The sequence below is a fragment of the Mauremys reevesii genome, linkage group 2 (genome assembly GCF_016161935.1).
Source record: "Mauremys reevesii isolate NIE-2019 linkage group 2, ASM1616193v1, whole genome shotgun sequence".
NCBI classification, from domain to species: Eukaryota; Metazoa; Chordata; order Testudines; family Geoemydidae; genus Mauremys; species Mauremys reevesii.
This window is the reverse complement of record NC_052624.1, coordinates 109,120,415-109,145,674: the sequence shown is the minus strand read 5'-3', so window position 1 is coordinate 109,145,674 and position 25,260 is coordinate 109,120,415. Positions and strand designations below refer to the sequence as shown.

At 45.3% G+C, this 25,260-nt stretch overlaps 1 protein-coding gene across 1 annotated transcript in view; it reads left to right on the top strand.

The window, feature by feature from the left end:
* The first annotated feature begins 274 nt into the window (after positions 1–274).
* The window catches only part of GALNT1 (polypeptide N-acetylgalactosaminyltransferase 1), a 169,778-nt gene continuing 144,792 nt past the window's right edge, over positions 275–25,260 (top strand). Inside the window, exon 1 of the mRNA XM_039524380.1 lies at positions 275–828. The gene's annotated coding sequence lies outside the window, so the exon portion shown is untranslated. The remainder of the gene's footprint in view (positions 829–25,260) is intronic.

The window sequence follows — 25,260 nt, the reverse complement described above, 5'->3', positions numbered from 1 at the left end:
CAGCGCTATACGCTGCCCCCATAACACCGCAGCTCCTCCCTTCCTCACACCACTCACCTCCGGCACAGCGGCGCGGCCGCCCCTCGCCCCCGCCCCCGCCCGCCAGCGGCGCACCACGTGGCTACCCTGGAGATCCGGGTTACCGGTGGGCGGGGCCGGACGGGCGGAGGGCGGAGCCCGGGCCGGGCAGCGCGTGGACTCCACCTTCCACCGAGCGAGGCGCAGGAGACGCGTTCGCGCGCCGGAGCCGTTACCACCCCTCCCCCACCCACCCCGCGAGGAAGCCGCCGCCGCCGCCGCCCCCGGCCGGCCATGGAGACGCGGCGCTGAGGCGGTCCCCGGAGGCAGCGGCGCGCGGGAGACGCGGCGCTCGGAGCAGCGCCGGGGGGCGGCGGAGGGGTCCCGCCAGGCGGCCCTGTGTGTAGCTGCGCCGCGCCCGGAGCGGGGCTCCCGGCGAGCGGGGGGCGAGTCTCCTGCGCCGCGGGCCAGTTCCAGGCGGGACTCGGGGTCTCCGCAGCCGCCGCTGCGAGCCGGGAGGCGGACCCGGTATCAGCCGCGCCTGAACTTTGCCAGAGGGACGGAGCTGCCCCCGCGCCGGGCACCGGCGGAGCCGCCCCGCTGATCGCGCCTCGCCTCGCACCTGGTGCCCCCCGCGGCCGGGCCCCGCGGACTCTGCGCTGTGACCGGAGCAGCGGCTGCTCCTTTCCCCGGCAGCGGCTTCCCGGGGCCGGGGGGCTCGGCGCTCTGCGGGCGGCTGCTGGCGCGTCCCCCGGGTGTGAGCAGCGCGGCCGGCGGGCCGGGGCCATCGCTTGCGGACGGAGCGCCGAGGTGAGTGAGGCTTCGGGGAGGGGGCTGCTCTCCTCCCCCCCCCTCCCCGGGGTGCGGGGCCGCTGGCTCGGGCGCTCACCCGCCTGGAGGAAGCGAGTCAGTGGAAAGCAGAAACTGGTTCTCGTTGGTTCCCCTCGTCATTGCCGGGGAACCTCAACAGCCGCTGCTCGTAACCGCCGGGGGAGCGAGCGGGGGCAGCCGAGCCGCTCCGCGGTGCCTCTCCGGTCCGCTGGGGTGAAAACCCCCCTCGCCCCTTGAGTGGGGCTTGCAGGAGCGCGCCTGTGAGCAGGGGACCGCGGGCGTTTAGGGATCGGGGGACTTGCTACTGCGGGCACGGGACGTCCTCAGTGCCTGGGGTTAGGAGAGGAACAGCTGCATCCCCCAGCTCTTCCCCTTTGCCCCACTGTCACATGAAGTTTGATCACTTAATGGTTATTACATAATGTGTGACTAATATTTCAGACTCTCTTACCCAGTGGATTCTGAGGCAGGTTTGTTTTATTTCCTTTTAATTCATAAAGCTGAAGAGGATAAAAAAAACTAACACTTTTGGTTTTGGTAGCGGCTTTAAAACAAGTTAGTTTGCATATGACCCCACTGATTATTTTAATAGTGGGCTAGTATTTTTTAAGAAAGATGGACCTTTCGTCTTTCCCCAGACTTATTACTAAATATGGCCAAATCTTTTAGGTCACAGTAGCTCGTTGCTTTCAACACATCCAGAACCTGTAACTGCTACACTTCTGGGGGTGAGACACCAAATAAAGCCTGTTTTTCTGTGCAGCAGCTGCTTTGGAAAATATATTTTGTGGCAGTGAAAAAAGTGAACCAGAATTTTCTGTTCTCTGTATAAATTGTGTTGGTGCTATATGAACTGTAAATGTACAGCAACCAACAGCTGTGCAAACCAAAACTATGTAACTAGCTATGTATTTTATACACTCTATTACTCCTCACTGGGGATCCTTTGCAAAAACAGTGGCAAACGTGCTGCCTGTTACATTTCTGACTTAGGGCACCAGAGAATCCATTTTTATTGCAAAAGCTTGTTCATACTGGGGGAAGCGTTTCACTTCCCACTGCCGGCTTCATCATTTTCTGGGGTTTGGAATTTTATTGAGGTTCTTCATTTAGTGCTGGATTGTTACATTTTAGTAAATGGTTTTGGTAAGGCTGTATAAGATTTAAATATATATTTATCAGTTTTGTGACGCTGGCTACAAAATCTGAACATAGGTCAGCAGGCAAACATTTTTAGAACCAGTGGTGTTAGTAATATTGTAGATGCACCGTTAACAGGAGGTGATGTGAATGATATCCTTGAAGCTTTTTCAGCACAGCAAGGGCATGCATCACTTCTGAACTGAGACTTCTGGGATCCAGGAGCTAGAGTGTTCTTGGAATTTTATTATTGAGCACTGTTTTCAGACTGGTAGATTATACAAATAAAGATGCTTGAGATGGGCAGTACTCTTTAGAGATGTGTCATGAAAATTCCATAAGTACTGTATGACAGGCATTGGATGGTTCAGTTTTGAGGTGGTGCAGCTGTTTTACATAAACACTTTTTAAAATGTCTGTCATCTCAAATTAGATTTGTTGAAAGGTATCATGGGAGCAACTCATTTTTGAAAGTAGTTAGCCAGAAGGTGGTGGTGAATCTTGTGTGCCAAACTGTTGTGCTGGCAGAACAGGATGCTGCTATCTTGTCAGTGAAGGCTATTTGTCTTTGTTACCGTTTCATTTGGCAAGGCCAATATTCAAGAGCCCATGTACATTATTTCCCTTTTAAGAACCTTCAATTGTTCTTTATTTCCCTTGGATAATAAGAATAAAAAGTATGTATTGATAGGTGCACGTCTAATAAATCTTAGATCACTTATTTTAATTACATTAAACATTTGATGAATTAAAGTTTTGTATCAGTTAAATATAAAAATTGAATATGTTTTGTTTTGTTAAATTTGTTTTAGTGCCTTTAGTACTGGTGAAAGGTATTGGGTTAATAGCAGGCTGACGTCATCAGTTCAGAGCACCAATACAGTATAGACATCAACACTGCAGTCTTCTCCAAGTTGCTTTGCCAGTGCACTTCTACATTGAACTACAAGGATGATCTCCACATACTTGATTGCCTACCCCTGGATTATAGCAAACTTTTTGGTCTGAGGGCTACATCGGGCTTGCGAAATGGTAGGGCTGTGCTTCCCCAAACAGCCTGTCCCCTGTCTCTTATCCACTCTTTCCCACTTCCTGCCCCCTGACTGCCCCCCTCAGAGCCTCCAACCCCCTCCCCCCACTCCTTGTCCCCTGACCGCTGCCCCTCCAGGACCCTGTCCCCTATCCAACCCCTCCCCCCCGACTCCCTGTCCCCTGACTGCCCCTATCCACACCCCTGCCAGCCCCCACCAGGACTGCCACGCCTATCCAATGTCCCCATCCCAGGACTCCCTGCCTCTAACCGCTTCCTGGGACCCCACCCCCATCCAACTGTTCCCTGTCCCCGACTGCCCCCAAACTCCCCACCCCTAACCGCCCCCGGGACCCGCCCCCTTACCATGCTGCTCAGAGCGGCAGGACTGGTTTATTGGAAAGCCTGGGAGGTGGGTGGGGTGCCATGGCTATGCAGCCTGGCAGGAGCACATGGGTGCTCCCTGTGTGGCTGCGGGGGAGGGGGCCAGTGGGGGCGGGGCTGGGGGCTGGTGTCCCCATCTGGGAGCTTAGGGGCTGGGAAGGGTGGTCCTGCAGGCCGTGGTTTGCGCACCTCTGCTGTAAGTAAACACAACTCCTTTTGAATCCAGTAGGAATTTTGTGAGAGTGCACTTGATAGGATTTGGCCTAGAAATTAAAATTAGAATCCGGCTTTCTCTACTTCTTGAAAAATGTTCATTTGAATATCTCTATTTTCTAGAACCACAGAAGTTTGTAATGGCATTAATATTATAATATTGCCATAATGTTGGGTTAGGTGACTATTTTAACTGACAGTATAAAAATACTATTGCTTCTTTAAAATTCTGAATTCTCATCTTTAAGTCTTTTATCCTCTCTGTTACTAGCAAATATCCAATGTGTTCACGTCTATCTCCTAAAAGTAATTACTTAACTATTGCACATTCATCCTTAATTTGTGGAATGAAGTCTATTAATTCAGTAAGGTCTCCGAATATTTTCCAGGATTTTAGGAAAGTGTAAGGAGCTAGCAATTTCAGTGTATTTACTGATGCTTGAAAATATTAAAAGCTTAAGACATACAAAAAACACATTTTCAGGAGGGAAATAATACTTTTTAAAAAATGGTACTTCAGTTAATGAAGGTGAAGGTTGGAAAACTTCACAGGATTCCTGTGTGTGTGTGTGTGTGTGTGTGAAACTCTTGCTGATAGCTTGCAATCCAGATTCTCATATATCTTGATACATCAATTTTTCCTTTAAGTTTTTAGTACATGTTTTAGTCCAGTAGTGCTGCTAGAATTCAGGGCCTGTTGATCCTTAAATTTTCTTTAAAAGTTTTTTAACAGTTCTATTTAAATTTGCATTGGATTTAAACTTCTCCTGGAAATTGAGATACTGGAGCATATCCATAGTTGATCTAGTCCAGTATGCTGTCTCAGACAGTAACCCGCACAAGATGCCTTATAGGCAGTGTAACAAATCTCACTGTAAGCACATGTTGGATAATGTGTGCCAGTTAACATCTCATTCTTCTGTAGTAGTAATAGATTGGCTTAAACCCTGAAGAATGTGGGGCTTTATATCCCTTTCAAAAATTTTAGCAGTAACTATTAACTGGATATGCACAAAATGTCCAGTCCCTCTTTAGCTCTTCCTACGTTTTGGCCTCAATGACATATGGCATTGAGTTCTGACCTTTAATTTTGTATAATGTGAATAGTAGTCCTTTTTATGAGAGTTGAATTTGATGCCTTTCATTTTCACTGAACATCCCCTAGCCTTGTGTAAACAGCTCATAAATGTGCATACTTATATCATGTCCCATTTTTAGTCTCCTTTTTAAGATAAACTGTTCCAATGTTTCTAATCTCATCATAGGAGGCTTTTCTGTGCCCAACTCATTTTTGTCAGCCTTTTTTGAACCTCTTGTTATCCTGCAATATCCTTTTTTGCTGGCGCATGCAGTATTCCAGATGATTGAACCATTAATTTATATAATGACATTATTTCAATTTATTTTCTCTGTCACATTCATGGGGCATCTTAATATCTTTTTTTTGTGTGTGTCTGTAGTTTCACCTTGTGCAGAGGTCTTCCTTGAACTGTCCAGAGATGCTCAGGTCCTTTTCCTGAGCTGATAGTTAAATTAGAACTCTGTGGATTGTATTAATAATTCAGTTTTTTCTCTTATTACTTTGCATTTATTGATATTGAACTTAATCTGTCATTGTGTTGTCTGTTCACCTAACTTGGTTAAGATCTCTCTGAATTTCCGTAGTCTTCTCTGACTTTAACTAACCTAAATAATTTTGTCATCCGTAGGGTTTGCTATATCACTCCTTTCCCCCTTCTTCAGGATTGTTAATATATTAAACACTGCTCCTAATGTATATCTGCCCATTGTTAACCTTTTGCCCTGTTTCAGTTTGTCCAATTATTCATAGTCTTAGCTTCCTATTTCTTATCTAGGAATAAAACAAGTTATTAAAACAGTAATTCTTGTGTGAAGTCAACTTCTGCAGTATTATAATCAAACAAACAGTTTTACTTAACTAGATGTTAACTTTCTAAATGCAATTCTCCAAAATAAAATACATTCAAATGAAGGTCTGACTCTAATCCACTAACAGGTATTTGTTTATATTCTGAAACCCTGGACTATGTAGGTGACCAAGAGCAGTTTATACTTCCATAAAGGAAGTTTTAATTCCTGATCTCTTGTCCCTTTGGTTGGAGGGCCTGGGAACTGAGTATCTGGTTTAGTGCTCCTTGTGGGTTGATTTTTAAAAGATGCTGACAATGTGAAATCAGTCTAAATAAAACATTTCCAATTCATACATTAACACTGATTCCTCTCCCAGTTTTTGTGGCAGTACAATCACATTTTCAAGTTCTTTGAATGTGTTTTCCTCCTTTCTGTGACTATGGGAGAATGCAAACAGGGGAAATAGTGAGGCAGATAGTACAAAAATATTTCTGAAATAGCAAACTTTTATCTTTCAGTTACAATGAGCTTGGGTTGACTGTAAGATTTTTATTCTTAACACAAAACCTTAAGTAGCCTAAATCTCCTGATCTGAGACCAATTCACTCCCTGTGATGTTGAGGTGAAGTTGCAGTCAGTGGAGGAACTTGAGATGCATGTCTTTGGAACTCACTTCCCACCTTGGTCTGTATTAGCCAGTGTTTAACTTTCAGGGTGTGGTGAGAGGCTCATCTCTCTTCCCTGGCCCTTAATTAGGTGGGTAGCAGTGGGAGATGTTAAACAAAACTTGTTTTATAAGGTATTTGATCTTGGAATAACTGATGGGTCTGTTTTATTGTTTTTTTGTGTGTGCAAGATTCTTAATAGTGCCTTGGGTAGAGGCTTTTTCACTGTAGGGTAGTAATAATTGAAATACATCAGTATACACTTATAGGGTAAAAAGAATCTTGGAAAAGTGTGATCTCTAAGTTGACAATGTCCCTTTAAAGGAGTATTGTTCAGATCCAGAAACGTCTTTTGCAACTAACTGGAAGATTATGTAAACTGAGAAACTATTATTGGGTCTTAGGCAGCAACTTAAAATGCTTGTGCAGGGAGGGGAATCAAGTACTATCTTTAATTTATCCCACTATTTTATGTAACACAAGGGCTTCCAAAGAGTGGGTGAGTTGATTTGACATTTGTTACAGTACATTGGCATAATTAAGGATAGCATTAACCAGAAGAAACCACACCAGCATACTAACAAATACATATGCTGTGGCAGGCTGACTTTTTAAAAATCTTTTTAAAATATTGAACGGGCTAGTACTTGAATGGTTAGTGTTTATCTTGTTAGATGATCAATAGGCTTTTAAATGCCTTAATCTTTACCCTTGCTCTGCTCTTCTGAAATGTCCTGTGGGTAGATGCTGTGGGTGAAGATCTTGGCTATGCTGCTTTTCTTACCCAGGAGTGCCAGTAGGAATAGTCTTTCACACTGCTGCGCTTGCTGAGTTTCCATGGAAGCTCTGGATGCAGGACCAGCAGCAATTGCAGCTGCTGGGGGCACTCTTTGTAAAGTGAGGAAAAGGAAGCATTTTCTTTCTTCCATCAATAAACCATATTGGTATGAACAGAACATTTTGTAGCCTTGTTTGCTTCAGGAAATATTGAAAAACAAGGAAAAATGACTGTGCCTACCATTATTTTAGCTGAACAAGAGTTAGTATATCTTTTATTTTTGCAGCTCTAATGTAGATGAGGATCCAGCAGCAAACCTTGTTTATCTCACAGCATTTAACTTGCTTTTTAGGTTGTCCTCAGATTTTAACAGATTCAATTAACAGTAATAAAAATGTAGGAAGCTGTTGTAGTCTTAAGAGCTTCCACCTGTGCTAACGCTAGTTCAGTTGCACAGGTGGTAGAATCACTTGAGATGTTTTTGTGAAATTTCCTAATATAGACCAATTGAATAACCAGTGTTCTTGGTGCTTATAGGGATTTTCTATTTGTATCAGTGTGAAACTTACTAGGATCACATCCATGTCACTGTTGCTTAATTCCTGTGGTCATAACTTCTTATATGAGAAAATTCTGACTTGTGATTGGTGGAGTTATATGACAAATCAGTTTGTCATCACTGACCTATAGTGTGGAACAAGAGACATTGAGATTGTGGAAATTTGATACAGCTGTGACTCAGGTCAGTAACTTGTGAGGAGGTCACATTTGACTCTTTCTCTTAAATCATACATCACAGTAGAGTTCAAGTCTTGCAGGTGCTTCCTACAGAAAGGTGCTTGAATCTGACCTTTTTTCCTATCTCATTATTTGGCCCTCAGCATGCAGTATATGAATGCCTCACGTTCAACACCTCTGTGAGATACAGCTATGGTATCCACCATTGCAAGTGGTGGTGTCATAAGTCAAAATTTACTGAAATGTCATTAAATCACCAATTAACATAATTACTTTATCAATATCCCATATACAGAATAAAATATAAAACACCATTCAATGGCTATATTCTTGGAATACTTTCTAAGAGCTAATAAATTAAGATGAAGATGGGGAAAAAAAAAGTGACTTGATTTTTAGGGGTGTCTGTTTTTTTGTGGCCAATTCTCAAGCTGTCTTGAAGGGACTGGATTTCAGAAAGTACTGAGCACTGACCTTTTGACAGCCAGACCCTTTAAGATGTCTCAAGCTTTTTAGTGTCCAGCTTGACAAACCCAGAATCACTTGTTACTTTTTAAGATTGACCAAAACTATATATTTTTGTAGGACTGAGTCCTGCAGTCTCTGTTCTCATGCCCAGTTGTGAATCATGGCCATCTTCTTTGAGTGATTGCTCATATATATTCCACAATATGTGTGCGTGCTCGTCACGTGCACTGGTGCTGGAAGTTTTTCCCCTAATAGTACCTGTAGGAGAATGCCCCAGTAACCCCCTGGAGTGGTGCCTCCATGGTGCGATATAAGGGGCGCTGGGCACTCCCCCCACCCTCAGTTCCTTCTTGCTGCCAGTGAAGGTGCTTTGGAATTGCTCTGCTCTAGCTTTGCTGTAGCTCTTCCCCAAAACTGCTTGTTCATTCAGTGTATGGTACCTGTAGTTAGTTTAGAGTGCCTGGGCAGGGGCAAGCTCCGCGCCCGGGTTTTAAGTTGTGCGACACTTGTAGGCGATCTGTGCCACTGAGTGATCCGCACGCGGACTGTCTGCGCTGTTTGGGAGAAACCCATCTCCGTGATCGTTGCAAGATTTGCAAATCGTTTAAGCCTCGGACCAAGAGAGAGAGGGCCATTAGGCTCCGGGCTATTCTGATGGAGTCGGCACTGACCCAGGCACCGTGGTGTCGATGTGCGGCAACCCTTCTGCACCATCAACCAGTCTGCACCACTCCCGGTCCACAGGCATGCCAAGAATGCTAGAAAGAGGCCTTCTTCACTGCGGCACCGGAAGAAACCTGGGACAGAGGCTAGACCCAGGTCGGGCAGTCCTCAATCCCCACCCGGCCTCTAGGTCTCCAACTCAAGTCGAGTGGAGTAGGCCAGCCCATTTGAAGCAGGCCTCTCTGAATGCCCTCCACGCTGGCGACCCTGCAGGTGGCCCAGGATGTTACGTGAATGCCAGTACCAGGAGCACCGCCGATGTCGGCCCCGCACTCCAGAGGCAAGCCGCCGCTGGGATCTCCACAGTTGCCCCCGGCTCGGTCTCGGTTGAGGGAACGTTCCCAATGCCATTCACTGCTGAGCAACTGTTCAGGGAAAAGTCCACATGGATCACCCTCGACGCCCAAAAGATTATCTGGTTGGGTTCCATCCGACCGAGACTCTCGGCACCGTTCCGCCTTGAGGAGTGAACACCGACGGGACCGAAGCAGACGTCGCCAAACGTCCTTGTCTCGGAGGGGTTATCGCAGCTGGTCACAGCACGGACATCAACTTAGTTCGGCGTCCTGCTCCAGGGCCACGGCACCGCCTTGGCAATCCCGGGCATTGATCGCCGTTGTGGGTCTGCCTGTCTGAGCCAATCGTGGATCAGCTGTTACCGACATTACCTGTCCCTCACGTCGGGATCACTGTCCTGTGGTTTTGACATCGATTCTGGCACCGCCGCTCCTACTGGTCCGCGGACAGTGGCAGGTTATATGTCAGCCCGGCCTTCCTTCGTATTCATCCATAGATGGGTCAAGCCAGCCAGGGCGAACAACCGGCTCTACTAGTGCCACAGCAGGTGCAGTGGCACTGGGCCTGGTGGGGGCTTGCTCAGTTGCCGGAGCCTCAGAAGGACCATCGGCCTCCCTCTCCAGACCTCCGAGGAAGGAGTCGATGGGACGTACATCCTTGGCACTGTGCCCGGAGACTGACCAGGTGGTGGACCTTCTGGTGCCGGTGGACAAGTACTGCGCCACCCTCCCCGGATGAGGCGATTTATGGCCCTGTCTCCCTCCGTCCCACAGGAGGACTGTAGTGCCCATCAAGAACTCTTAAAAAGGGTGGCATCAAGCCTCCACCTCCAAGCAGAGGAGATAAGAGGAGCCCTTGGACTCCCTGTTTAACGTGCTGTCCTCCTCGGCACCGGGCAGGGTGGCCTTGCCCCCACCATGAAGGGGTGGCAAAAATTTCAAATGCCCTGTGGCAAACACCGGCTTCATTGGCCCCTATCTCTAAGAGAGCAGAATGCAAGTATTTTGTACCCACCGAGGGACACGAGTACTTATACACCTACGCTGCTCCTAACTCCCTGGTGGTTGAGTCTGTAAACCACTGGGCGCGGCTGCGCCAGCCAGTCCCTACCTCCAAAAATAAAGATTCACAGAGGCTGGACTCTTGGAAGGAAAATTTTATTAGTCCTTGAGCTTCCAGTTACAAGTGGTGAACCACCAGGCTCTCCTGGGCTGGTATGAGTTCAATCTGTGGGGCTCCCTGCCCAAGTTCAAGGACTCCCTCCAGGAATGCGACAGGAAGGAGTTCAAAGCGCTGGTGGAGGAGGGTACAGCAGCTGACAGGGCGACCCTGCAGACAGCTTTGGATGTGCCGGACACGGCTGCGCTGTCCATGGCCTCCACGGTGTCCATGAGAAGGGCTTCTTGGCTCTTGCTCTCTGGGCTGTCCAGCGAGGCGCAGACCTCCCTGCAGGACCTCCCATTTGACGGCAAAGCTCTGTTTGCGGAACAAACAGATACAATGCTGCATGGCCTGAAAGACTCCCGCACGACTCTCGGTCTCTATGTTCCGGCTAAACCTAAGTTCAAGCCGCAGCAGACTCCGGCTCAGGCCACCCACCAAAAATACGAGGCTGCTTATAAGAAGTCGTGGGACTATAAGAGGCACTCACAGACGCACTCTCAGCCTGTCCCCCAGCCTGGGTCCTCCAAGGGCAAGCAGGTGGGGAAAAGGCAGTTTTGACAGGATGCCTGGGGGTGCCCTGCCAGTTCTTGTCAGGGATCCACCCTCAATAAAACTTCCCTTCATTCCTCCCGAACGTGGTCTCCGCCTATCGCATGGGTCAGGACATTTTTCTGCGGTCCTCTGCCCCAAACCCCACGCATAGAGTGTGGAGCGCCGTGTGAGATGGGCTGGATGTGACATGGGCTCTGGCTTCTACCTGTAGCAGGCTAAGCCGTTCAGAAAGTCCTTGCCACTGTTAATCGCTTTGGCCGAGTGCATGAAAGGTTGGCTGATCTCCACTCAGCGGCTCCCCAACTGGATCACTTTGTGCATCCGGACCTGTTATGACCTGGTGGGAATCCCTCCGCCACCAACTGTGAAGGTGCACTTGACTCAATCACAAGCCTCATCGGCTGCCTTTTTGTCCCATGTCCCCATTCTGGACACTTGTAGGGCTGCCATGTTGTCTTCAGTTGACACATTCACCTCGCACTGTGGGATAGTCTCCCAAACCAGGAATGACACTGGGTTTGGCAGGGCTGTAATCTGTCCTGAGAATTTGTGAACTCCTACCCACCTCCAACAGATATAGCTTGGAATCACCTATTGGGGAATACACATGAGCAATCACTCGAAGAAGAAAGGACAGTTACCTTTTCCATAACTGGTGTTCTTCGAGATGTGGTGTTCATGTCTATTCCACATCCTGCCCTCCTTCCTCTCTTTTGGAGTTGTCTGGCAAGAAGGAAGGGGGGAGGGGGGAAGCACGCAGCGCCCCTTGTACCATGCCATGGAGGCACCACTCCAGGGGTCGCTGGGGTGCTCCCCTGTGGGTACCGCTAGGAGAAAAACTTCTGGCACTGGTGCATGTGGCGAGTACGCACACCTATTATGGAATAGACATGAGCAACACACATCAAAGAACACCAGTTATGGGAAAGGTAACTGTCTTTTTTGATTAATCAAAATTAAGGGTGTGCCCAACTACTTATTACATAGCCATGTAAATGGAGAAGATGGGGCTGAGGGAGAAAAGGCATTGAGAAAATGAGGGACAGCTGTTAAACTAATCTAGTGATAGTGCATTTTAGCTGGACTCTAATTTGGTGTGATTGTCCAGCAAGGGGACTAGGAGTGCTGTGGAAAGTAGCATCCTTGACCTTTAGGAGAAGGACTGTTTCATATCTCCCTAATGACTATCTCTAGCTGTCTGAAAAGTGAGAGGTTCAAGGTGAAGCAGCGTCCGTGCCCAGAGAGTTGCCCAGATGCAGGTCTTCTGGGGAAGGAGTCTGCAGTGATTTTGGGTATCTGCCTGTGTACAGCTTATGACTTTAAAAAAAAAAAATTGAGCTGTATCTAACAGGCTGCACACACTGTTTTTAATGTGGGATTTGTTTGTCTTCTCTGTTATGATTTACCTTTATGCTGGAGTGGAATTCTAAAGAGCGGTAGCACAGGCTTAATAATAAAAGGTCCATAATGTAAGTTGTCTCCCACTGAAATTGAACCACCTTAGACAATAGGCTGTTGTCTACCCAGAAGGACTAGTCTGCTCAGGTTGGCTGGTAATTAAGTATCCGATCACGTGGCAGGCATTTGATCACCTGATGAGGCTGATCAGGAAGTAATCTGAAGGGGATGGAGGTTATAAAAGGGTCTCTTAGCAGCTATGAGAAAAGACAAGACCATATGCAAAGTTATGTGCAAGGAGAGGAAGGATGTTGGACTACTTAGAGGACTCTCCAGAGTGGCAAAGAAACTGAGGCAGAGAAAATGAATAGGGTGTTCACTATTTTGTCTAGATAACCCCTGTTAAGTAAATTGTGTTAGAATTTTGTTTAATGTCTGAGAGTCGGTTGGCTTTCACTATGGCATATCCCTGAAAAGGTAATCTGTGAACCAGAAAACTCACATCTTCAGTGAGATTTGTGGGAAAGTGCAGTCACTGCTGGGAAGATGGCACAAGTTTCAGGGCCTATGTAACTGGACCACAGGGTTCTTGCTGCCAAGAGGAGTGTAGGCATGAGGTCTGCACCTGGCCGAAAGCCAGAAAAGTGCCTAAACTCTGGCCCTCTTTAAAAAGCTACAGGCATGTGGGATTCAGCAGTTTGGTGATTGTCTAACCAGGGCAGCATGATCAGATCTGTGAATATAGCAAGGGCAGGGGTTCCAAAACTTTTTGGTGGTGCAACTCCATTTTAATTACTTCTTCCTGGGACCCCAGCTGGCATGGAGGATGCCATTTTGTAGAGCAAAATGGTGTCGTCCATACATTGTGACCTCGCACGCACTCTTCATGCGAGGTCACACTCTGCAGAACAAAATGGTGTGTGGGGGATACCAGGGATCACCATAACCCTATCCACTGATGGCATGACCCTATTTAGGGTCATGACCCACAGTTTGGGAACTACCGAGAGAGGGGTTTTAAAGAGGGGAGACAAGGTGGAGAGAAATCTTATTGCCCAGAAGAATGGGATGAGTTAAAAGTGCTATCCAAGTGAGTATCAGGTTTCCTTTTCTGTCCGATGAGGACAAAATGGGAATAGGCTGAGTGACATCATGCACAGCAGCATTGGCCTGGTAGAGGTGTGGGAGACCAGAGGGGCTGAGTGGGAATGGAGCAAAGAGAATGGAGCGGCTTCAGGGACTGAGCAATAGAATGAAGCTGTCAGTCAAAGGGATAGGGGATGGGCCTAATTGATAGTCTCATATACAATATTAGGGGAAAAGAGGTTGAAGCTAAGAAGAAATGCACTGCTGAATGTGCCTAAGTCTGAACCTCTGTTTAATATGATATGTTAGTGTTTTGATCCTGGGGAGGATGAGAGAAACTAGGTCTGGGCTTTTCAGCTATGGTCAGATATTTCAGTCTGCCAGAAAGGCAAGCAGCAGTTGAATACAATCCAAAGCAGATCAAGAACAAGACAAAAAAGAGAGAAGTTGCTTAATTCTAGTTTTGTTCTTGACCACCGATCAAATGAGTGGAGGCAGTTAACTAGTAGCCAAAAGAAACTGAAGTCATTTCAGTCTTAAACTTTGGAAATTCCACCTGTAAAAGACCAAGGGAAATTTAAGTCCCTGGGTTTGGAACTTTTAAGAGAAATTGGGTTTACAGTCTAGGTTGCTAAAATTGTTGGTCCTTTTATTCTGGTCAATAAAGCATCTTCTGTGAAGAGAGTTGAGCTTTCTGTGAATTTACTATACAAGCCTTGTGTTAGGTTTTTTTAACCACTTTTGTATTGTCATTCCTTTGTAGGAATTTTTTTTTAAAAAGCAGCAGGTTAATATAGCAGCCAGGGATAGGGAATTGAGACCTGAATTTTCTTCCAAGTTCTGATACTGATTGTGTAACCTTATAGGAAACAAAGACAGACCATTTAATCTCCCTGTACTTTGTTTCCCCTTCTGTAAAATTGTAATAGTGTTTACTTACCTTTGTATTTTTAGACTGTCAGATAACAAGTTCATATATATATGAAGTGCCAGAGTTAAGTCTTCCCACATGGTACATTCCAGTTTCCGGAGGTGACAGATGAAAATTTCTTGTCAGTCTTCTGCACTTGTTATGGGTTAACTTTTTGAGGGAACCCTGAAATTGACTAATCTTGTTTTTGAATATCTTTCACTAATCTTTCAAGAGATTCATTGCATAAACTGCAAAACTGTAAATTTACAAATTGTTATATATATTAAACAACTTAAGTACTCTCTCCGCCCTCTTGGCTGGCAGGAGAGGGGCAGGGAGCCAGATGATAGGGGAGCAAGACTGGGTTAAAAGCAGTAAAACCCTGCTTTTTAGAGCTGTCTCAAATCTTGCTGTACAAAATATTCTTGGCGATATTATGGTCTTCTTCCATTCTCCTGACGTGACCAAGCCATCGCAACCTCCTCTTCTTGATAGTTTCTAATTGTGTCAATCCTGCATGCTCCAGCACCTCTGTGTAGGGTATTTTGCCGTACCACTGTAATTCCAGAATCTTATGCAGGCATCTCATGTGAAAGCTGTTGAATCTCCTGATGTGCCTAGCATATGTAGTCTTGTTTCTCAACCATGGAGCAGGGATGATGGCACGCAAGTCTGATAGATTCGCATCTTCACCTTAGTTGATAGTTTGCTGTTATTCCATGCACATTTCTGTAATAGCCTGGAATTCTTAGCTGCTTTTCCGATTCTGCTATTCAGTTCACTCGGAAGGTCAAGTTTCCTGCTGATCATAGAACCCAACTAGCAAAAGCTGTTGTTGCCAAGAGATTTACCCTCCAGAGTAATGTCAGGCATTGGTTCTTCCACCCTTGTATATGATCGATCTTCTTGAAACTGATTGTCAGCCTGAAGCTCTTGCATGATGTAGAAAATTTGCCCAAGAGATTTTGAATAAAAGATTCACTGTGGGCAGCTAAGGCTGTGTCATCTGCAAACAGGAAATCTCTCAGAACCAGCTCTTTCACCTTGGTTTTCACTCTAGCCCTTTCGATGTTAAGCAAGCCTCCATCTAGTCTGGTTTGAAGCTAAATGCCAGAATTGCTGTTAAGGTATATAATTGCTTAAATAAATGTGTGTAGATATTATGTATCCTTCTGATTAGCAAAAGGAAGAGCCAAATTAGTGTGAAGACTATATTTAGCTGCAAAATCAACATGTTTTAATGATTACAAACCAATGAGAATGAAAATTTCTTCAGGAAAGTAACTAGGTACAAATGCAAATCAAGATTAAAATCAATGATCTAAATCAAGGTTTCCTGCTTGCTGATTTTAATAATGTTTAAAATCAGTCCACCCTGGTTCTTTGTAATTCTCTTCTGGTTTCTCATCAGTGAAATCTGGGAAACTATTGGAGTCTCATTCTGCTTCTGTCATAAGTTCATTTTTGTGTTCAAAAGGATCTATAACAGTTTTTCTTAAACGGTTAAGAGATTTCATAATAATTTAAAAGATGGTATATAGAATCTAATTTTATCATTCTAGAGTTGTAATGTACTTGCAAACTAATTCAGCAATGAATTAGTAATGTACTTGCAAACTTTTCATTTCCGCCCCCCCCTATGTATTGCATTCCCAGTGAACACTTTTTAATTGTAATTGAAATTGTACCCTTTCTAGGCTTGCTTGTGGGGGTTTTGGCCTTCTTTTTGTTCTGTAAGGGTTTGTTTTGACAGCTGCACAGTGGCTTGTATATAACATCTTAAGACTCACTTACAAGATGCTAATTTGCAGCAGAGAGGATAAATTATTTGTTGGGTATCTGGGGTATACTTTCTTGTGAAGATAAAAAATCTCCCAAACCTCCCAAACCCTGTGACTTGATGGAATACTAGTGTGTTTCAGAGGTGCAAAAAAACCTTCAAAAATATATTTCAGATTAAGGATTAAAATTCAACCTAGGCAAGAATGATTTATCAGTATCTAGAGTCGGAGATGTACTCAAAAAGATGAAAGACAATCACCCTCATCCCATATACCACAAATTTGACCTTTGAGGACCATTTAGTTTCCTGTTTTTAGAACCCCTTGGTATATTGTATCTGTTTCTAGTCAGTGGTTTGTACATCAAGTGTTACTGATCACTCTGAACTGTGGGTCTTTAACCCTGATTGCATTGCAGTACAGGGAACTTAATGTGTGTCCAATCTTGTAAAATATAATGCAGACTTTTATCCATTCTATTTGCCAGACAAGTAATTTACACTTGACTGGACAATAAAATCATTACTTTTTGCATCATGGTAAAGAGAGGGTGAGTTGACTTTCTGCATGGGCTGGTAAATTTATTTATAATTTTTAGGACTGTTAATATCTGATAAGAGGATAATATTGAAGAGACTACTCCTATATTAAATTATTTGAAAGTTAGAGCTTGTCTACACTGGCAATTAACAGCGCTGCAACTTTCTCACTCGGGTGTGAAAAAACACTCCCCTGAGCACAGCAAGTTTCAGCGCTGTAAAGCGCCAGTATAAACAGTACCCCGGCACTGGGAGCTGTGCCCCTCATTGAGGGGTGTGTGTGTGTGTGTGGTGTTTTTTTTTTTTTTAAGACCTCGAGGTGAGCTCTCTCCCAGTGCTGCTCCGTGACCACACAAGGCACGTTAAAGCGTTGCCGCAGCATCGCTTTAGTGTTGCCAGTGTAGACTAGCCGTTAGTATCACCAAGTCTGAAATTCAGATTTCCAGGTGAGTATGAGATTAGTGATGAAAGGCCAGTACAAAGGTCTTTTACACACTACCACTGATGTTGCTTAGGGGTGCGAATAAGCACCCCCCTCCTGAACAACATAAGTTACACTGACCTAAGCGCTGGTGTTGAACACCTTTTGTTGAGGTAGTTTATTATGCCGACAGGAGAGTGCTCTCCCATCAGCATATAGCATCTTCAGCACTCCCAGTGCTGCGTCGCTGTAACGCTTCTAGTCTAGAGTAGCCCTAAGAGTCAATGGAACACTTTCTACCTGTGAAGCAGACACTTATGTTCTCCAATATTCAGGTTAAAAAAAAAAAGGCAAAATCATTTCTACCCTTTACAAGAGCTGATGTACATTCATAGATACATTAATAACATCTGAATAATTTGGAAGCAAAAAATTAAGATGCATCATGCTCTGACAATTATTTCCCTAAATACTAACAAAAGAGAGCCTAACAAGTATTTAGGTTAAACTTACTCCAAAAATTTATCATCAGTAATTCTCCTTTAGCACTGCTACTTCTTGAAGCTGTAGTGTAGATAGAGCTCAGGCTTTTTGACCATTTGTCTAACTTTTTTGGAGTTATGTGGATGTTTAATTGCAAGTCCCATTTTCCAAATGTGGATAAAGGCTTGGGAGAGACTCTCACCTACCAGTGTTCATGTGAATTTAGTTATAACTGGGGAACTAGATTTTTGAAAATCCTTGCCTTTACACCTCTACCCTGATATAACGCTGTTCTTGGGAGCCAAAAAATCTTACCGGGTTATAGGTGAAACCGCGTTATATTGAACTTGTTTTGATCCGTCGGTGTGCGCAGCTCTCCCCCGCCGAAGCACTGCTTTACTGTGTTATATCCGAATTCGTGTTATATCGGGTCGCATTATATCGGGGTAGAGGTGTATTTGGAAACTTAGCTGTTTCTGACAATATGGATCATCAATATTTTCACATTAACCAGTCCTGAAAAATATTTTCTGCAAGAGTAGGCATAGCTTAAATTGAACACTATTGGCCACGTTGACCCAGGCACGCATATTCTGTTACTGGCCTGTGTACATGTGTACGCATACGCTCCCTATCTGCACCTGAATGTCAACATTATCCTGTGTTGGACATGGTTATAACACCGTGCACACACATACCCATGTCCACAGTGCTGGTGGTGGTGTGTGACTTTATCACTGCCATTTCAGAGGCGGTATCCCAGGGTTCTGTGTGTTAAAGGGAGACACTCCAGCAACCACTTCGCTGTTTGTTGTTGGTACTGCCCCCTGCCTTCATGCATTTGCTGAAGGTAGTTCCTAATCATGTTGTCCCTCGTTCCCTGCCAAACAGGGTGGAAGACGTGGCGCAATGGCATAATGTGGTTTTGCTCCTGCTCCTCTTTATTGTGGGACAAATGGTTATGCAGTGGAGTAAGTGATTGGTGAGATGATGGATGGAATTCAGACAAAACTGTCTGCCATGTCGACCACGTCTGACCTTAAGGTTCAGTGACCATTCATCTCACAAGGTACAGACGTATGTATTTCTGTAGTTTGCCCTTGAGTGGACTGGCACTCTTGATATACGAGAACCACATAGTGCTGTTGGGGTCACATCATTTTGGAAATCTGGGATGACCAGCAGCCTCTTAAAAACTTCCAAATGAGGAAACAGACCTTCATGAAGCTGTGTGAAGAGCTTTTGTCAGAATGCTCACTTCAGGGAAGCCATACCAGTGCAGAAGTGGGTGGCTATTACACTGTGCAAGCAGGCAAGACCAGACAGCTATAGATTTGTTGCAAACCACTTTGTGGTCATGGTTGGACAGGTTTGAAAGGTAATGAATGCTGTGATCTGTGCATTGGCGGCTGCCATAAGAAAGGCTACAGAAATAATAGCTGAATTTGACGGGATTGGGTTTCCGAACTGGAGGGGCTATTGCTGCACCCATATTCCAATACTTGCCCACCAAAAGGTGCAAGTATGTGAACCAAAAGGTTACTATTCATTTTTTCACTGAAACTCTGGCTACACTTGAGAGTTGCAGCGCTAGGAGTTACAGCGCTGGTCGTACAGCTGTGTAGGGAAAGCGCTGGTGTGTGGCCACACTCACAGCTACCAGCACTGCAGTGTGGCCACATTTGCAGCATTTGCAGCGCTGTTGGGAGTGATGCATTATGGGCAGCTATCCCAGCGTTCAAGTGGCAGCAGTGTGCTTTTCAAAAGAGGGGGGTGGGGTGGAGTGTGACCGGGACCGGGGGAGAGAGAGAGAGAGTGGATTTTTGGAGGCGACTCTGTATCAGCTCCCTGCCTTACAGAAAATTTTCCTGACCCCTTACTCTTAACTGCAAACAACCTGCAGACCAGATAAGCAGCTGCTCCAACAGACTCCCTTTCTCCCTCCTGCCCCCGCTGTTTCTATCCTCAAGCAAACACTCATCCCCCTGCCTGCCTCATTCACAGCAAGGTAGTGGGTTATCTCATTTGATTGTTCACAGTCAGTTACAGATTGATCACAGCAAACAGGAGCTGTTTGTTTTTTAGATAAGCAGCTCCGGGAGCCCCGAGTTCACAACAAAACAAAGAGAGGCAGCATAACAAAACAAAGAGTAATTTAGTTAAAAGCATTCTGGGATATCTCTTAATACCCTGGAGGCCAATAACAGCGCTGGTGTGTGGCCACACTTTACGAGCAGCGCTGTAGCACCAGCGCTGCAATCGTTATACCCCAAGCAGACCCAGGTGTGCAGCCAGGGAGTTGCAGCGCTGGATGTGCCCTGCAGGTGTGGACAGTTACTAATTGCAGCACTGGAAAGCCTCCACCAGTGCTGCAACTCTCAAGTGTAGCCATACCCTGAGCCTTATAGAACTACAGATGCAGTCTCATAAATGCAAATATGTGAAATACTGGAAAGTTTTATAATACTAGGTGCTCTGGATTGCAATTGAAGGGGAGGAAGGGGCCTTATTCCCTAGAAATGGTATTGTTCTGCATGGTGTCTGTCAGCAGTTACTTTGGGGGACCTCACATACGTGTTCCTAACTTGGCTCATGAAACTCATGTACCCCAGCATCAGTTACCTTAAAAAAAGGGAATTCGGTTACAAGCTCTGTAGCTTCAGAATGGTCATGGAGTGTGCATTTGGTAGACAGTAATCTCGTTAGCACTGCCTATGCACCCATTTGGATACCAATGTGGCAAATGCAATTCATATAATTGTCGCCTGCTGCACACTTCATAAAGTTTGTGGGGGTAAAGGGGAGTGCTTCCATCCTTAGCGGGCTCAGGACAAGTCTGGTTTACAAACTCCGTGCAGTCAACAGGATCCTACCTAGATGCGCACTAGTCCTGGTTACCAGGGAAATCAGAGATGTCAAATGTGCCATACAGTGGCAGAGCAGGGAATCAGGATGACTTCTGCCTCTGGCAGGGGCTGCCTTCACACCCTGTTGGAAAAGCACATAAGGGAACATTGGTGCACGTGTGTAGGGCTGTGTGGCTATAGGAGAACAAAACCTTCACAGCTAAAGATCATTTGCCATTCATTCTTGTGACACTGTATGAATTAAAGACAGCTAACCCAGTTGAGGTGCCCATATCACCTCAGGGTTGGGTTTGAGCCATGGACGGTGGTGGCTGAATTCTAATGCTGTCATTGTGCAATGTATTTGGTTTGGTCTACAGTATGGTGTTAGGGCAACGTAAAGCAGCTTACAGCGACCTAATTTTATCAGTGTCTACACTAGAATGCTGCTTCTGCTGATGTAAGTGGCCTGCTACACTGACATAGTTCCACCTCCACAAGAGGCATAGTGCTTATGTTGGTGTAGTTAGGGCAACACAGTGTCAGTGTAGACTCTGCATTACTTACTTCGGCCCTTGGCTGTCATTTTTGTCAGTTTCATGGCTGCTATTGTGTCCACTCTGCAGCAGCCCCCGCCTCCCATGCTTGAACCATGAAATTAAGAATGTCAATTTCACTGCTAGTAGACTCCCTGTAAAATTGAGCCCATGCTGGACTCAAGCTTGGATGCCACCTCAGGGCAGGTGGGAGGCTCCAGCTATGAGCCCTGCACAGCCATCAGTGCCCCACACTCTAACAATTCCCCACTTCAGCTGGTGCAAGTGCTCCTGGAGAGCATGCATTCCCCAGAAGAATAAGGGTAGTGTGGACCCAACAGCCGATTGAATTACTGCAGTGGCTGGAGATTGACCTAAATTAAGTCTGTGCCACAAAACGAGGTTGACAAGCCCTTTGAACTGTGAAGACAAGCTTGTTTACAAACATGTTTTTGCAAGCATTCAGTCTCTCAACAACCTTATCAATGTTTGCTTAGGGAGGTGGGGGGACTGGTTTTATGCAGCCCTTTTTTTTTTAAATACATTATTTGTAAGTGGAGCTAACTGCACCTAGTGGCTGTTAAGCACTGATCTCTGCTAAAGTTGAAACTGGTCATGGAGGGGAGGAAGGGGCCATTTAATCACAGGTTCTGTCCTTGCTTGTATTGTTACCGGAACAGAATTGTTGCAGAAAATCAAAACTAAGCCATAAAGATATTTATCTACGCCTTTTATGCAGCACTGAAAACTAGTGTGTTTCTGTAAGCACATGACATTAACTGCACTTCCCCCTCCCTCCTGTGTAATTTTGGGAGACTTCATAGTGTCCTACAATCACTCGTTCTGAAATGACAGAAAAGTGTTTTCAGTATGATGGCACCAGACAATTATACACCATTTCATTTCATGTGCTGTGAATCGTGAGGTCCAGTACTAAACCTAAAAACATCTTGTGTTTGTTATTCATAGTTAGGAAGGAGGGTTGGCACGCAGCTCAAGGAAACTATAATGTTTATTAAAAACTTGAGGAAATACCTCAAATGGTCTTCTAAGCACCATTTATTTCTAGGATAGGAGATCTCAGAATCCTGCATTTAAGACATAACTAAGGATGTTTGCTGTAGGGTGTCCATCCCCCATTCCAGGCCATGCTCAGTCAAGTGAGAAGTAAAATACAGTCTGTTGGAAAGGAAAACAATGTAGGATTTGATAAAGGGGAGAAAAATCCCTTACTAGGAAGAAGTGAGTTATGACTTAACATTTACCATTGCTGTTGGACTGTAACAGATAACAATGAGATTAGCCATGATGATACATAGGAAAACTATACTACGAATCTAGGCAGTGAAGCATCTTATTGGGCTGGAAAAGCAATGTGTCTGCTAAGACAGTTAGCTGCCAATTGGTAAATCAGGTGAATGGATTATTCTTCTCTCCCCACCCCCCACCCCAGAAAAAGTCCAGATTCACTGCAGTATGATTTCGCTACCCCTGACTGGATCTCTGTTGCCAAAGACAGTTGCAGGATAGCAAATATTTCTCTAGAACACACAATCTCAAGGTCTCACTGTAGCAGAAGTCCTGTTCCAGTCTTGAACAAGTTAACTACTGTGTTTTCTGTTCTTGGTACCATCTGATTTTACAGAAAATTACAAGAGAGGAAAGCAAGTTATATAGATGTTGAGGGAGGAGGCCATTGTTCTTGAAACTTGCCAACATAGAAAAGCTTCCATGTCCATATGATATAAGAAGGACATGCTGTCACAGGGCCCAGTATTTCACCTGAAACCAGAAAATCTCAGCCTTGTTGCTTGGTATTGAAAAGAACAAATGAAGGAAGGTTACTTCCAGAAACTCATTTCCACTCTTGCAAGAAAAGTCCAAAAATTATACTTATTCAGCAACATGGGTCAAATTTGAAGTACTAGTGCAGGGACTAGAATATGGCAGGCAGAAGGGCATAGGTGTCCGTCCCAAAGCTTGGAATTCCTACTAGTACAGTTTACTTGGAACCTGAGTAAAACATGCAGATATACTTACCTCAGCAACTTCCTTTGTGTGGTGGGATCCTTGCCCATACATGTACATTGTATGACTTCACCTAGACGTTAGGTTAGTCTTAAGGCATATTGTGACGGGTGGGATCACAGAACCCCCCTGGGGATCTGCCACCCGATGTGCCAAGACTACTTCTACCCCTGCCTTCCCGGCCGGCTTGGGACCCCAGCACCCTGTCTTGCTGAGCCAGACACTCCTTACTTGCCCCAAAGCTGCAGGCTTTACCTGAAAGCAGCTAACAGAAGTGTTCCTGTCTTTAACACTCAGATGCCCAACTCCCAATAGGGTCTAAACCCAAATAAATCCGTTTTACCCCGTATAAAGCTTATACAGGGTAAACTCTTAAATTGTTCGCCCTCTATAACACTGATAGAGATTCACAGTTGTCCCCCCAGGTATTAATATATACTCTGAGTTAATTAATAAGTAAAAAGTGATTTTATTAAATACAGAAAGTAGGATTTAAGTGGTTCCAAGTAGTAACAGACAGAACAAAGTAAGTCACCAAGCAAAATAAGATAAAATGCACAAATCTATGTCTAATCAAACTGAATACAGATAATCTCACCCTCAGATGCTTCAGTAAGTTTTTTCCTTAGACTGGACACCTTCCAGGCCTGGGCACAATTCTTTCCCCTGGTACAGCTGAGCTGGAACAAGAGGTGGTAGCTACCGGATTCTTCATGATGGCTACTCTCCTCTGTTCTCTTCCACCCATTCATATATCTTATGCATAAGGCGGGAATCCTTTGTCTCTCTGTGTTTCCACCCCCCCCCCCCCATTGGAAAAGCACCAGGTTAAAGGTGGATTCCAGTTCATGTGACATGATCACATGTCACTGTAAGACCCCAAGCCTTCATTCCTCCCAGCCTGACTCACAGGAAGGCTTGCCTGTGAACAGAGCCATCCAGTCAATTGTCCTGGTTGATGGGAGCCATTAAGATTCCAAACCGCCATTAATGGCCCACACTTTGCATAATTACAATAGGCCCTTAGTTATATTTCATATTTCTAGTTTCAGATACAAGAGTGATTCCTTTATACAAATAGGATGATCACACTCAGTAGACAATAAGCTTTGTAATGATACCTTATAAAGAGACTTTTTGCATGAAGCATATTCCAGTGGCATTATATTCACTCATCACATTTTTATAAAATCATATAGACTGCAACATCACATATATTGGCTGAATCAACCATTGATATACAGAGAACTACTGGCCTGTTCACCCAAGGAAGTTCTTTTCTTACCAGAAGATCTCCTTTCTTCACATTATCATGTCCACAGATGTAACCCATGCTAATTGAAGGGCATAATAGTACCTAGGAAAAAGGTTCTTGTGCTCTGCAGGAAGTTCTATTAAAGTTTTATCATGAGGTTCATTAGTTCTGTGAGTAAGCTTACTGTTCACTGAGTTAGTTTAAAAAAAAAAGGAACTTCAGGTTTTTCAGATGCTAAGCTCTGTCTGATGGATATTGACTGATGGATATAATTTGCTTTCATCAGCTACTGGGGACTGAAGATCCAGTGTAGGATCTCTGGAGCAAAGTTACTTGCATGCTTTAGGCAATAGTACAATTTTCTCATTTTTCTTTGTGGTTAGAAAAGATTAGTTGAATCTGGCATGTAGTTTGAATTGAAAATGAAATGCGGCATGTTTTGTACACCTTCTTAGGTTTAACTTTTTTAGATTGTAAGTGCATAAAAATCTTTGTTTTTTTCTTAGATTGGGAGCTGCTTCTACATGCAGTCATAAAATGACGCTTTCTTTGGTTAGAATCTGCAGTCCTTAGTGAATACTAGGCAGGGGTTGGCAAACTACGGCCCAAGGCCTGCATCCGACCCTCCAGAAGTTTTAATTCAGCCCTTGAGCTCCTATTGGGGAGCGGAGTCGGGGGCTTGACCCGCTCCGTATGGCTTCCGGAAGCAGCAGCATGTCCCCTCTCTGCCTCCTACACATAAGGGAAGTGAGTGGGCTCTGCAAGCTGTCCCCACCCGAAGCGTGGCCCCCACAGCTCCCATTGGCTGGGAACTGTGGCCAATAGGCGCTGCAGGAGCGGCACCTGTGGATGGGACAGCGTGCAGCAGAGCCTCCTGGCTGCGTGCCGCTGCTTCTGGGAGCTGCTTGAGGTAAGTGCTGCCCAGAGCCTGCACCTCTGACGCCCTCCTATGCCCTGCCCCAGCCCCCTGCCACAGCCCTGATCCCCTCCCACCCTCCGAACCCCTCGGTCCCAGCCTGGAACACCTTCCTGTAACCCTCAGCCCCAGCCCTACCCCAAAGCCCGCACCCCCAGCTGGAGCCCTCACCCACTCCTGCACCC